This window comes from Gracilinanus agilis, chromosome 5 (genome assembly GCF_016433145.1).
Source record: "Gracilinanus agilis isolate LMUSP501 chromosome 5, AgileGrace, whole genome shotgun sequence".
Lineage (NCBI taxonomy): Eukaryota > Metazoa > Chordata > Mammalia > Didelphimorphia > Didelphidae > Gracilinanus > Gracilinanus agilis.
This window is the reverse complement of record NC_058134.1, coordinates 141350420-141359844: the sequence shown is the minus strand read 5'-3', so window position 1 is coordinate 141359844 and position 9425 is coordinate 141350420.

The following is a 9425-nucleotide window of genomic DNA, read 5'->3' as shown; positions in this document are numbered from 1 at the left end:
AAATTTTCAAGTAACTATCCTTTTTGATGATTGTTAAAGTGCTTATTTCTTTTCTTTTTCTTAGATTATATAATGGATTTTGGTATATAAGGGGTAGAGACTATAATTTTTACGTTACCAATATGACCTGGGGCAGTGATGGTGAACCTTTCAGAGACTGAGTGCCCAGTCTAACCATCCCACAGCATGTGGCTCCCCTGACCTTAACCCAGGCAGGGGAGGGAGGAAGTGCTCACATTGTGCTGCTGTGCAGAGGGGTGGGTGATGTACTCAGGGGCCCATGAAGAAGGGTAGAGGAGCACCCTGGCCCAGCTGGCTTTCTAGTAATGAATTCTGGTGAACTCTATTCTGGGGTGACGGTGCACGTGTCCATAGAGAGGGCGCTAAGTTCCCCCCCGCCCCGACACGTGTGACATAGGTTCACCACCACAGACCTGTGGGGGGGGGGGCAGAGTAAAACATAGTCATGAGTTTTTCTTTTCCTGGGGATGGTGATCATTAGTTTTCTAAGCTCTGTGTTTTAATTAGAGGAGGTTTTACTTTCTGAATGAATCCTAGCTAATTTTTTGTGAATATGTCTTTTCTACCAAAGCCCTTTTTGCTCTTCTTCTCCCTTGATTTTGAATACGTGAAGAATTAGCTATCTCAAATTCAGTGTCCCTGTCTGATTCTGTCACTGAGCCTTTCAACTGTGCTACAGCCCTGAGTCTAGAAGAATCTGAGCAGAAACATTTTTTTCTTTATTTTCCTACTCTCTCATAAAACTATCTCAGAAAATAATATTTTACTAGAAATACCAGAAAATATTTAGAAAGGCCAGTGGTGGGAGGTGAAGAGGCCTCATTGACAAGGAATATATTGCTTTCGATGAAAAAGATCTAGGTTAGTGGTAGGACAGAAGATATTGCTGGACAAGATGGTAAATTGGAAGTTATAGTCCAGGAAATTCTGCCTTTGATGCCTTGACTAAGTTGATGATCCAGGAGAATATAACTTTTTAAGGGAAGGACTGTTTTTCATTTTTGTCCTTCATAAAAATCTGAAATATCTCACTGGAAAATCAAGTGACCTGGAAAATAGATCTATGAAAGATAATCTAAAAATCATCAGAATAACTGAAAGCCATGATAAAAAAAGAGCCTTAATACCACATTACAAGAAATCATCAGGAAAAAACTGCTCTGATATCCTTGAACAAGAAAGAGGAGGAAATAGATATAACAGGATCCATCAATGACTCCTGAAAAAGATCTTAAAATAAAACATCCTGGGACTAGTATAGTAAAGTTGTACAAGTAGCCAGAAGGAAGTAATTCAATTATCTGAGAGCCATAGTCAGAATTACAAAAGACCTAGTAACTTCTACATTAAAGGACTAGAAGGCATAGAATATGATATTCTGAAAAGCAAAGGATCTAGGACTACAACTAAGAATCACCTATCAAGGGAAATTGAGTATAATACTCCATGAGAAAAAAATGTGACGAGGAAATTTGATCCTCAGGAGAATCACATAAAGGTAAATAGAAAATCTAAAGGTTTCCATAAAGTTAAAATGTTTACATTTTATGTAAGGGAAGGTGATAATTAAGGTACTTCAGATATTTATGATACTCTAGATACTTAAGATACTCAAGATAAATGAAGTACTTAAGATACTTAAGAACTTTTCAGTATTGAGGTGCTGAGAGATATACATAGAAAGAAGGAAGGGAGTAAAAAAACATCAGGGGATGAGAAGGAGGAACACACTGGGAGGAAAAAAAGGAGAGATAGAAGTGGGCAAATTGTCTAATATGGAGAGCCACTTAAGAGTCAATACATTGGAGGACAAGATGGAGGTAATAGTGGGCAATGCTTGAATCTTATTCTTCAGAATTAGCTCAGAGCAGGAATACTATCCATACACAATTAGGTATAGAAACCTACCTTACCTTATGGGAAAGTAGAAGGCAAAGTAGAATAAGAGAAGGGAGGGGGAACAGACAAAAGGGAGTGTAAATTGAAGAAGATGGTAGTCAGAAGCAAAACATTTATGAATAGAAAAAGGCTGAGAGGAGAGAAAGGGATAAATGGAGGAAAATAAGATAGAGGGAAACATAATTAGAAATCAGAACTTTGAAAGTGAATGGGATGAACACACCTATAAAATAGAATGGGATGGCAGAGTGGATTAAAAACCAGAGTCCCATAGTATTCTATGTTAAAGAAACACACACAGAGTAAAAATAAGAGGCTGGAACATAATCATTCCTCAGCTACAGTGAAAAAAAAAGCTGTTGTAGCAATCATCATAAAGGAAAAGTAAAAATTGATCTAATCAAAAAAAATTACATCTTGATTAGTGGTACCATAGATAAGGAAGCATTATAAATTCTAAACTTTAAAATGGCACAGCATCCGTATTCCTAAAGGAGAAGTTATGAGTTAAAAGAGGAAATAGTAAAACTTTACCAGTAGGGGATCTTAGCATTCCTCTCTAGAAGTAGATAAATCCAACAAAAAAATAGACATTTTTATTTTTCATGTCACCAAAGCCTAGGCTGCTCTGTAATTCCTGATCTTGGATGTGGCATTTCATTACCTTATGGAAATGACTACTCTTTTGCTGATTTGTTTTGCATTTTTTAAAAATATAGTCTTAACAAGTTACTGTGGACACTGAGAAGTTTGATGACTGCATATTGTCACACTGACTTCACTTTCATCTCCAGTGATTCCCAAAGTGGGCTGCAGCAATCCAGAGGGGCAGTGAAGGCCACAGGTGCATTTGTGGGAGGCGAATAACTGTAAGGGGGCGGTGATAGTAGGTGACAGGGGGTGCTAAGTAATATTTTTTCTGGAAAGGGGGCAGTAGGCCAAAAAAGTTTGGGAACCACTGCTCTATACAATGTAATTACTAAAGAATGCCTCTCAGGAATCCTATGACAAATAAATTGTGTCAGGACTTGCAATACTTGAAGTGGGACCACCTAATTCAACAAAACTAGCTTGTGTTTTCATTATTATTCTGTTGTTTTAGCAAAGAAATTACTTCTAAGATTATAATACATTTGAATTCTTTTATGAACTTTCCATATAATTTCATCACTTCTAAAAAGCATATATCCTACCATGATCCTATAGAGTTCCTTCATATCCTTGATATTTCTACCTTAATGTATTTTTTGAATAGTCATCTCCTTTCCTAGTAGTTGCCTCATGAGTATTACCTGTCTGACTTTTTTCTTTACTTCATTTGGTAACTTATCTTTGTTGTTCTTCACTGTATTCTTTCCAGATTTTCTGTATCTCTTTGGGAATGAGGTATCCTAAACTGGATGTAGTTTGTGAAGTACAGGCATATAATATTTCAAAAAATATACATTATGACTTCTGCCAAGGACATTGAGTCTGTCCTTCCACATAGTTACTGATTAACAAAGCAGAACTAAAAAACTCTATAACTGTCAATGGGAAGCCTAAATGAATGATAATTGGTATTTGGAATTGACATTGATGGGTGATAGGCCTTGAAATGCATTCTTATAAAATAAAATGAATATATATATATATACATATATATATATACACACACACATACCTACATAGTTAATTATGTTAGGACAAAGAGTATGGGTAGAAAATAAATCTGGAGATTCCAGGGTCCATCACCATTCCGTGATTGGGACAGCCCTTCTTTATGAAATTCATTCTCTGGCACCAAATGTGAGGGGCAGGCCAGTAGAAACCCTGGAGAGCCAGCATCAAAGCCAAAAGCCCTATGTTCAAGTCCCTCCTCCAACAAGGTTTGGCTGTGTGATGCCTGGCCGATCACTCATCCTCTTAATGCTCCTGGCAATTCCTTACAGACTCTAAGTTGCCCACAAAGTGCTGACTTATATGGATAGAGGAAGTTCTTTCAGTCAGAATTTTCCTGTATGAATGAAATCATAAGTTTGGCTCCTTCCCTCATCCCTACATCTGTCACCACATGTTATGTGTGCATCACATGGGGATGGTGAACTTCATTCTTTCCAGCAAATGCTGGACTATGGCACGTGTCTGCTTTTCACTACTCATTAAAGACAAGCACTTTGATAATCATTAAGGGCTGTACAATGAAGTCAAGCCTTTCTGCCATCTTCACTGGCACCTCATCATCAGTCAGAAATTGTATCAGGAAAACCCAGTGACCCAGAGATTTTGATCTGGGTGGACATCACAGACCAAAATCTTTTGTTCAGTGGTACTTTGATGTCTTACAACATATCATGTAAAGACAAATCTGAACAAATGAATAATGAAAAATTATGAATCTGACATTGAAAATGGACACCATCAAATAATAGGTTATTAAGGAGTAGGTGGCACAGTAGATAGAATCAAGAAGGCTCATCTTTCAGAGTTTAAATCTGACCTGAGACCCTTACTTATCTCTATGACCCTGGGCAAGTCACTTAATCCTGGATGCCACAGTTTTCTCATTTGTAAAATGAGCTGTAGAAGGAAACATCAAACCATTCCATTATCTTTGCCAAGAAAACCCTGACATCCTAACGAGTTGGCCTTGACTGAAACAACTAAACAATAAACAGGAATGGATTGATCGTCTTAATAAGAAACAGATTGGGGTGCCTTGGTGGCTCAGTGGAGAGAGAGCAAAGTTTGGAGTCAGGAGGGCCTGGGTTCAAATCTGGAGCCAGATAGTTCTTAGCTGTGTGAGCCTGGGCAAATTACTTAACTCAAATTGTCCAAATCTTACCACGTTCTTCTGCTTTAGAACCAGTACTTAATATCAATTCTGAGACAGAAGGTAAGAGATCTCTCTCTCTTTTTTTAAAAAAAAAAACATTTTATAGGCACACATGTATAAAGCACATAAGTAAACCATCATGAGATTTGCAGTTCTCCTTTTTGGCAATATTTATGCCTTTAATATCTGATAGTAGGATTTTAGGAAAGGGGTACAATTTAAAGTTTTGTTAATATTTGTCTTTACAAATAATCTATTACCTATATCAGTTATAATTTACTTCATATTTGTTGTAGAAATGTTAATAAATATTATATTTGTATTCTTATTAGTTAATGATTCTCATATAAAAGAATCCTAAAAAATATCACCTTTTTTTTTTTTTTGCAGGGGCCATAATTTTCAGTTTCATTTCTTTTTATTATTTAAAACAGAGAACTCAGGTTGTCAAAAATTCTGGAATGTGAAATTTTTCACATTATCCAAACATACTAGAACGAAGTGATTTTCTCCAAATAATGTTCTACAGTAGTTTATTAATGCCTCTACCTCATCTGAATATTTTTCCTATTTAATATGGTAAGCATATGTAATTCACTTCTCCACATGAATTGAATTTTATCTCCCAGCATAAAATCATGTCACTGCTTTTTAGAAAGCTCTTAGAAAATATTAAGTAATCATCAGGGTTATTGTTAATTGCATCAACCTTAATTTGTCACTTTAAATGTTCTAATTATTTCTCCATGAGGTTATCAGATAACTCTTAAATAAGGCCCGATTATAAATTAGCCCCTTGGGCCAGGTTACTTGTTTTGACCCAAACTTCATTTAAATGTTATGATTAAAAATAACTTAAGAATAAATACATTTTAATGGTGTATTTTAAATTTATAAGAGTTAAATAACAGCAGAGCACAATGTAAGGAAGATTGAATTTCCAGAATAATCACAAAGCTTCAACAACCCTGGCTGAGCATAGAAGCAATTATTGAACTCTACCAGAACTCACACTTTACAACAGATTCAGTGAAAATAACCTCACCTAAAGTGTAAGTAGGTTATGGGTAGAGTGTATTTTTAAACCTCTACAATTAATTTTGATTTGTGGTTGGAAAATGGAAGAAAAAATATTGCCAGCAAGGTTTGGGAAAGAGAGTCTTTCTGAAAACCATCAATCACGATTCAGGATACATTTCTTCAGGCCTTTCTGTTTTCAAGGAGCTGTGCTTAGTATTGGTGATTTGGGTCAGGGGAACCTCCAGAACTGTGGGAGCTCATGATCAGAAAACTTTGTACTCATTCATATTGGTGAGTTTTCTCAAACTTATATCCTTAGAGCAGGGGGTTTTAACCTGGGATCTGTGAAATTAAAAAGCAATTTTTTTTTGGCAACTGTGTTTCAGTAAAATTAGTTTCCTTTGTAATCCCATGTGTTTTACTTAATGGATTTTAAAATATGCTGAGAACAATCTAAGGAGGATTGTAAGAACAGATCCGTAGGCTTCACCAACCTTCCGAAGGACAAAAAAACGTTAAGAATCCTTGTCTTGGAGAATGGACTTGTGGCTAAATGACTTATCTGTGGTCATACAACGAATTTATGTCAGCTAGAGAACTTTTGAAGTAAGATCTTCTTAACTATAATTCTGATGTCTTCTCTCCTATACTCTTTTCTCAAATATAACGGATACACAAATTTAAGAAATAACTTAGTCCCTGTCTTCAAAGAGCATATGGACTAGTAAAGGCAATAAGAAATATATCTTCTATCTATCTATATCTCATACAAAATTCAGGGTAATCTGGAATAAAAGTAAAGAGAGGACCACATAAAATGCTCTTGGAAAATATATTTTTTCAACATTTTATTCCTTTTTATTTTTTTCAATTACATGTAGAAACTCTTTTTAACAATTGTTTTCTGACTTTTTGCAATCTTTTTTTTTAAACCCTTAACTTCTGTGTATTGGCTCATAGGTGGAAGATTGGCAAGGGTGGGCAATGGGGGTCAAGTGACTTGCCCAGGGTCACACAGCTGGGAAGTGGCTGAGGCCGGGTTTGAACCTAGGACCTCCTGTCTCTAGGCCTGACTCTCAATCCACTGAGCTACCCAGCTGTCCCACCTTTTGCAGTCTAAATTCTCTCTCTCTCACCTTTCCCTTCCTATTTCCCAGAAGGTAAACTATATGATACAGGTTATTCCAGTATTGTCATGCATCCAGTATTCCTCATGTCATGAAAGAAGAAATATATCATATATTTAAGGAAAAACTCATGAAGGAATTAAGGCAAGAAATGGTCGGGTTCAATCTGCATTCACACTGGGAGTTCTTCCTATAGCTGTGGAGAGCATTTTTCATCTTGAGGCCCTTGGAGTCATCTTGTATCCTCTCATTGCTGATAATAGGTTACTCTTTCACAGCTGATCATTGTATATTATTTCACTCTTGGAAAATGTTAAGTAGGGAAGGGTTATTAAGGAAAGTGCAATTAGATAGTAATCTGTCTAAAAGATATTGCGCTCTTCTGACTGATTAGAGGCTCAATCTTAGTCAGGATTACACTGTGCCAGCCCCTAAAACTAATGTAATCTTAGTTTATATTAAAATAGGCATTGCATTCAAGAATTAGGCCCACCTCTCATATCTTTCCTTTTCTTTCCACCCTTACCTGCTACAAGAGTTCAGACCCTCTTCCCCAGAGCATTGCAGTCATTTCAGTTAGACTACTTCCCTGGAATGCCATCCCATTCTAAGCTAGCCTCCAGAAAGGGATTTTCCAAAAGTGAAAGTTTGACCAGGTCATTGCTTTCTACCAATTAAACTCTAGTAGCTCCCTCTTATCAAAAGGAATAAATATAAACACTTGCTTAGTACTTAAAGTTCTTCACAATCTGACCCCAATCTACCATTTCAGCTTAATTACACAATTGCTGCCTTTCACACATACTGTGTGAATTGTATTACTTTGGTTGTTTCCATCTTTCTGCCTCTGCACTGAATATACTCGTGCCTCAAATGAAATCTCTCTTCTCTTTGATTTCTTGGAATTCCTAGTTTCCTTTAAAGCTCAGCACAAGTGCCATCTTCTGATCCCCTCCATGGCTAATGCCCTTACTCCATTACCTTGAATCTCTTTGTATGCATTTTCTCTATAGCTTTATAAGCAAATATAAGCATTCTCTAAATGCTGAGGGAATGAAAGCAACTAACAGTGTTAGGGACATAGGATGTGCTTAATAAATGGATATAAATCAATAGCTTGGTCAGTTAATATATTCTCCTATTGTCAGATAATATTTGGATTATTGTGTTCATTTTGGGACACCACCTTTTATGAGTGAAAATGATAAACTGGAAAATTTTGGAGGAGGCAGTCAAGATATTTAAGAGTTTTGAAACCAGCATATATTAAGTGCATACTATATACAAAAACTATATTAAGTTATAGGAATAAAATGAGCATTCCCTGCCCTCAGGGAGCTTATATTCTGTTGGGGGAGATGACATTTAAATAACTATGTTCATGTAAGATATGTATAAATGTAGATAATCTGATGAGGAAAACAAAAGACACTAAGGAAAATGGTATCTCTTAGTAGAGGAAAGAGCTTAGGATGACTGAGGGAAAGTTGCAAATTTAGGCTGAATATAAGTCCAGACTTCCTAACAATTAGTTACCTTAAAACTGTTTTAAAATGATTTTAGAGATAAAGGATTTCCCCTCATTTGAAATCATGAGGCAAAATGTAGATAATTCCCTTTAAGGGCAATTTGCAAAGAGATATATTTTTGTGTCTATGACATATATACATATGTGTATGTGCAGATAGTCCCTGAAGTCGTTTTCCAACTCTGAAAATTCTGTGATTGTGATATTCTCTTCATCTTGCTGTCTCTACACTTATTTGCACTCAATAAATATTTGTCAAATTGCTGAATAAAATATTTCCTATTTGGTATCCTTGAACCATAGTGGCAAAGAATTTTTCAACATTTGTTTTAAGTTTCCTGATTTTCAGTATTTTAAACTATGCAGATTTTTTTATTAGTGTAACTTTGTAGCATTGGAAAATTAACCATTTTCCTCTTGATTGACAATAATAATGATTTCTCAGAATTAATATTTGTAAAGTGATTTGAGAATGAGAAACACTTTAGAAAGACTAAGACTTTTTACAATAATAAAAATCTTTTGTATTCATTTGTATTAAGAGAGAATTGATATAATGCTAATAGCATGCCTTTATTTTTATATTACTCAATAGAACTTAAGCTATCAGCTGGAAAATGTTATCTTTTTCAAGCCAAATCTCTTCCTTTTTACTTTCTTTTCTGAATGTAATCATTAATACAATTAGAAGGATTTTCAAAGCTCTCAATGTAACATTTCAGATATTAAAAAAAGAACAGTTTAGTTACAGAATTCAATATATGTCCCAAGAAATTTTTGGTTATTGTAGCATCTTGTAATTTTTGAAGAACTCCCATGCAGTGATCAAGACTTTCAAAAAAGAAGAAGTAAGAAGCGACTTCCCATACAGAGATATCAACATGATGGGATTTAGAAAATTCTTGTGTTGTAGCAGGAAGAGCACATAACTTGGAGCTGTGGGTCCAAGGTTCAACATTTAGTGTCATCACTTGCTAGGCTCGTGACTCTGGGCAATATCTGTGTTTCCTCATCT